Raw genomic sequence first — 6,000 nt, 5'->3', positions numbered from 1 at the left:
TTCTAACGCCCCTTCTTTGAACAAGTTTGATGCATACATCACTTGATCTTCCTCAGCACATTTACTTATTGCAATTACTGCTTCGGTTTTCTCTAACCAACGCAGTGTTGCAGTTGCCCCTTCATTACCTGCAATTTCTGTGGGTTTACAGGCAAGAAATTCCTTGTAAGTGCAACCAGGCGTTGCAGCTTTCATTCTCTTAGGGATTGGGGCCTGTTGCGGATCATGATCGTCATGATTGCCGCCTCCATTTATGCTGTTACTGCCGTTATCTTCCGGAATACGTTTACTAGGAATTAATTGTGGTTCGGCAGGTTTCTGAACAGCAGCCACGATTTCTGGAATAGCATTGGCTATCCCTTGAGCAATAAAGTGTTCAATATCTTGTCTAGTTATATATTGATCTTCCTGATTTTGCTCAGACTGATTTACTTCATTAACTGGTTCACTATTAGCGTTTTCCATCTGCTAATTAGTATTAATAGAAATTAGTAGTGTCTAATTATTAATGCCAAAATTACAGATAAATACACAGATAAACACATAGATCAGCATAACATGCAAGCATAGTCAAAATTGTCGATGCCTCGACTTCTGTTTTGTTTTATATATTATACCTGCTTCAATACACACTTTTTATCTTACAGTGTTTTATTGCCCATTTTACAGAATCAGTTTCATTATATTAGTTATAGTACAAACAAACTTTTCCAACCCTTCCTATCTTTTGGTCCACTGGCAGTTTCAGTAACGACGTTCCCTCTCGTCGTACTTCCAAGAAATTTGCTCCCCCATTTCCCGGATCCTATTCCCGGTGCCTATCAGTTCTTCACCAAACTGACGTAGTTCAGCTAAATTTTCATAGCTCATTGGCGGATTAGGGACAGGTTCTGGATCAAACTGTGGGAGAAAACTATAGGGACTATTAACTATATTTTGGAATTGCCAGTCATTGGTCCACCATTCCTCCATTTGGCCTAATGGTCGGGTGTGAACTAGTGGGCCTGGAATAGCTGGTCCTAGGTTTATTGGGATTTGGGCTGTAGCAGGATAAGAGAAGAGATTATCGTTGATAGGCTCTAGAACATCACAATTATCCAGTAGGCGGTCTATTTCGTCCTGGAATGTGATTTCCTCAGACTGTTTAGAGCTTTCTCCGATCTCTATTCCCTTTTGCTTTAGGTCTATCCCTATTTCTGCTGGCTTGGAACTTTTTCCGGTTTCTATTTCTTTTCCCTTGCTCACACTCACAGGATTTTCTATTTTAGGGATTCTCCTAGGTTTCCTTCGGCGCACCTTTCGCCACCCTACATATCTTCTCTTCTTTTTAGGTTTTGCTTTGTCCAGCGGTGGAGCTTGGAATTCTAGCGGTTCCTCTATGTCAGCAATGTAACCAGTGAAGTTGTGGGAGACTTCAATTGGCACAGGATAGAGGTTGAGATTCTGAAATGCTTCCGACATCTCATTCATGCTGTACGGCATATATGCAAAAATGCACAAAATGCTAAGTTAAAACTTTGGAACAAAGCTTAACAAATAAACATTTTTATTGCATACCAATTTGTACAACATAACAGCAAACAGAACACACTCAGGTTTATTTATTTATTTACTAGGAAGTAAATATTTCTAGGTTTAAAGCTTAAAGATTTGCATTTTCTGCTACGGTAGCGAGCAGATACAGATTTGCCCATTTTTCATCTAAGTTATTTTCCCCTGGTGGATTATTATTAATTTCCTGAATTTCTGGGTTAAACCTCACTCTCTTGGTTCGGGGTTTCTTTTTCTCTTGACCTTTTCTAAGGATTGAATTCCTTTTCTCCGGTGTAAGTGGGTTTTCATAATTTGCCTTACGGACAAAGATTCCCTCTTCTAAATTGGTGGGAGATTTGGAGGAAGAGGTTCCCTGTTCTTTAGGTGTACTATCTAATTTGCGATAGATAGCAGAAATCTTTTGTTTACCCATACTGTAATTTTAACAATTAATCAGTTAATAAGCATATATTCACAGAATGACAAATAAAACTTTCAATAAACTTAAATTAATTAGCATAATCAGCAAGCTTAAAACAGTGGCTCTGATACCACCTTTTCCTGTCACGGCCCCCGACCCGGTTTGACCCGTTTCAGGAGCCGCGGGACAGGAATCCCGTGGTATTTATTTTAGGCGACAGCGGAAGTCTTTTTAAAACAGGATCTTTCAATAATTCAAACTGCCCGTTTCATAACTTAGGGATAAATTCCCGAAATTTACAATACTGTGATTTCTCAGGGAAATCTTTATTTTCAAAACATGTTCATTTATTTATTTACGTTGAGCCACTTTTCTAAGCTGGGAGTGCTCCACGGCACTTCTTTTCTTTGCTCATACCATATCACCTGAAACATGTTTGAAAAAGGTTTTGTCAGCGGGGAAATACTGAGTGAATCATTCATTTTACTGAAAACGACACATTTGTTATAATCTACAGTATTAAGGGGAATTACAATGTTTTTGATATCAAACCAACTACCCACAGTATTTCTCACTCGACCATCCATTGGCTAGCCCATTTGTCCAATGGTGTCTGTGACTGTGGTCAGATCACCCCTTGGCCACCCGTTTGTCCAAGTGTGACGGGAAATAAGTAATGTATACAAAACCCCACATACCGGCTGTAATTTGGTGATTACATAGACTTAATCACTGTAATTATAACTTTGAAAATAATTTGGAGTTTTGTAAAACAGTTGATAAAAAGAGAATGACTCACATTGCAGATTTACGAGCAGAGTATAAGCTTTACTGATTAGCCTTCTAACCTAATTTAAATAACAATGCACACACAAACGGGATTAGTAACTAATTCAGCAGTTACGTCAATTCACGAGATTAAACCCTCACAACTATTATCAAGTGCGATACTTAATAATTCAATGGATTCACAACGAATGACAGAGCATAGTCCGAATTCGAACAACACTCAAACATTCAAGTTGAAATCACAATGAATAACAAAGTACAAGCTCAATTTGAGCAGCACTCGGACAATTGTTGGATAGTTATAATCGATCGGACGTTGAATCGTAATAGCGATCGAGTTATTACCCTGATTGCGGCAGCACCTCGTGATCGTGTGTGTGTGTGGTGAACTGAATTGCTTATAACTCGACGTATACACAGAGATTTTACGTCGTTCTAAGTTCAACAGTTAAGTGCCAATGTCGGCTATTTATAGCAAATTTTGAGGCTCCCTTACGGACCGTAAGCCCGAACCTTTACGGTCCGTAAGCTAAGCAGTCTAAATATAGGCTGCCTAGGCTCGGGACTAGCTTGGGTGAATCAATAAAATTGGCCAATCAGAAGTGTGCAACGTTTTATTTTAGATTATTATCAACTAGGGTTTACCCCCCTCGAGTTTTAGGGGCCCTGATCCTGATTCTGATTGTTTTGAAAATTTTAGGGCTAGTGCAGAATTAATTGGGTGTCTTAATTAGGGTTTTCTTATTGACTAATTATTGTCCTAATTATTTATTTTAGTGGCAGTTGTTACATCCTCCCCACCTTGAGAAAAATCTCGTCCTCGAGATTTACTGAAATAGATGAGGGTACTTTCGCTTCATCTCTGATTCCAGTTCCCAAGTATATTCTGGTCCTCTCTTGGATTCCCATTTGACTTTTACCAACACCAGTCGTTTATGTTTGAGAAACTTAATCTTCCGATCTTCTATTTGTAGGGGTTTCTCTACGAATTTCAGCTTTTCATTTACCTCTATATCTTGAAGAGGTACTACCAGGGATTCGTCTGATAAACATTTCTTGAGATTGGATACATGAAACACATCATGTACTCCAGCTAACTCTTCTGGTAGTTGTAAACGATAAGCTACTGGTCCTATTCGTTGGATTACTGGGAATGGTCCAACATATCTGGGACTCAGTTTTCCTTTCTTACCAAATCGTACTACTCCTTTCCAAGGAGATACTTTTAATAGTACTTTGTCTCCGACTTGAAATTCTAATGGTTTACGGCGATTGTCCGCATAACTCTTTTGACGATCTCTAGCAGTCTTCAGTCTTTCCTTAATTTGCGATATCTTGTCAGTAGTTTCTTGCACAATCTCTGGACCTGATAACTGACTTTCTCCTATTTCTGCCCAACAAACGGGAGTTCTGCACTTGCGTCCATACAGTGCTTCGAATGGAGCAGCTTCGATGCTCGAATGATAACTATTGTTATAGGAGAATTCAATTAATGGTAAATGGCTATCCCAATTACCACCAAAGTCAATTACACATGCTCGGAGCATGTCTTCCAGGGTTTGTATCGTCCTTTCACTTTGTCCATCTGTTTGAGGAGATATGCGGTACTTAAATTAAGTCGAGTTCCCATTACTTCTTGGAAACTTGTCCCGAAACGGGAAGTAAAACGACTATCTCTATCCGATACAATGGAGAGTGGGACTCCATGTAAGGATACTACTTCATCTACATACAACTTGGCTAACCTTTCCAAGCTAAAGGTTTCCTTCATTGGTAGAAAATGAGCTGATTTGGTTAATCGATCCACAATTACTCAAATAGCATCATTGCCTTTTCTGGTTTTGGGTAACTTAGTAACAAAATCCATTGTTATGAGTTCCCATTTCCATACAGGCATTTCTAACTGTTGTAGTAGTCCTGAAGGTTTCTGATGTTCGGCTTTAACTTGTGAACAGGTTAAACACTTAGATACGTATTCGGCTATATCCTTTTTCATTCCTATCCACCAAAAATTATTTCTTAAATCCTGGTACATCTTATTATTTCCTGGATGTACAGTATACCTAGATTTATGAGATTCTTCTAAAATCTTATTTCTTAATTCTCCTTGCTTATGTACCCAAATTCGTTTCTTGTGGAATCTCCAAATTCCATCTTTCCTTGTTCTAATTCCTTTAGGTAACCTTTCATTCCTTCGGCATCGTCCTTGATTGCCGTTCCCTGAATTTCCTTTATTTGTTCCATTAAATCTAATTGTAGATTTAACCTAAGAGCACGGACTCGCTTTTGCTTTTCATGATATTTACGACTTAAGGCGTCTGCTACTACGTTTGCCTTTTCTTCGTGATACTGAATATCACAGTCGTAATCACTTAGGATTTCCATCCACCTTCTTTGCCTCATATTTAACTCTTTTTACCCAAATATATACCTTAAACTCTTATGGTCCGTATAGATAGTAAATTTACTTCCATACAGATAATGTCTCCAAATTTTAAGAGCAAAAATTATGGCTCCTAACTCTAGATCATGAGTTGTATAATTTTCTTCGTGCTTTTTCAATTGCCTAGAGGCATACGCAATTACCTTTTTGCGTTGCATTAATACACCTCCATATCCTAATTTTGAAGCATCACAGTATACTTCAAAATCCTTGGTTCCTTCGGGTAAAGCTAAAATTGGAGCATTTGTCAATTTGTGCTTTAGAATCCTAAAATTTTCCTCTTGTCTAGATCCCCATTCAAACTTAACGGCTTTACAGGTTAGCTTAGTTAAAGGTACAGCTATTCTAGAGAAATCTTTAATAAATCGTCTATAATATCCAGCTAATCCTAGAAAACTTCTAACTTCCATAGCCGTTCGTGGAGCTTTCCAATTCGTGATTGCTTCTATTTTAGCAGGATCTACGTGAATTCCTTCGTGATTCACCATATGACCTAAAAATTGCACTTCTTGTAGCCAGAATTCGCACTTTGAGAATTTGGCATAAAGCTTTTCCTTTCTTAACAATGTTAAGAGTGCATGCAAGTGCTCACAATGTTCCTCCTGACTTTTGGAATAAATGAGTATATCGTCAATGAAAACGATCACAAATTTATCCAAGTATGGTTTACAGATCCTATTCATCATGTCCATAAATGCAGCTGGAGCATTTGTTAATCCAAAGGGCATGACTGTAAACTCATAATGACCATACCTAGTTCTGAAAGCAGTTTTAGGTGTGTCCTCCTCTTGCACTTTCAGTTGGTGATATCCAG

The sequence above is a fragment of the Helianthus annuus genome, chromosome 6, assembly GCF_002127325.2.
Source record: "Helianthus annuus cultivar XRQ/B chromosome 6, HanXRQr2.0-SUNRISE, whole genome shotgun sequence".
NCBI lineage: Eukaryota > Viridiplantae > Streptophyta > Magnoliopsida > Asterales > Asteraceae > Helianthus > Helianthus annuus.
This window is presented reverse-complemented; position numbering follows the sequence as displayed.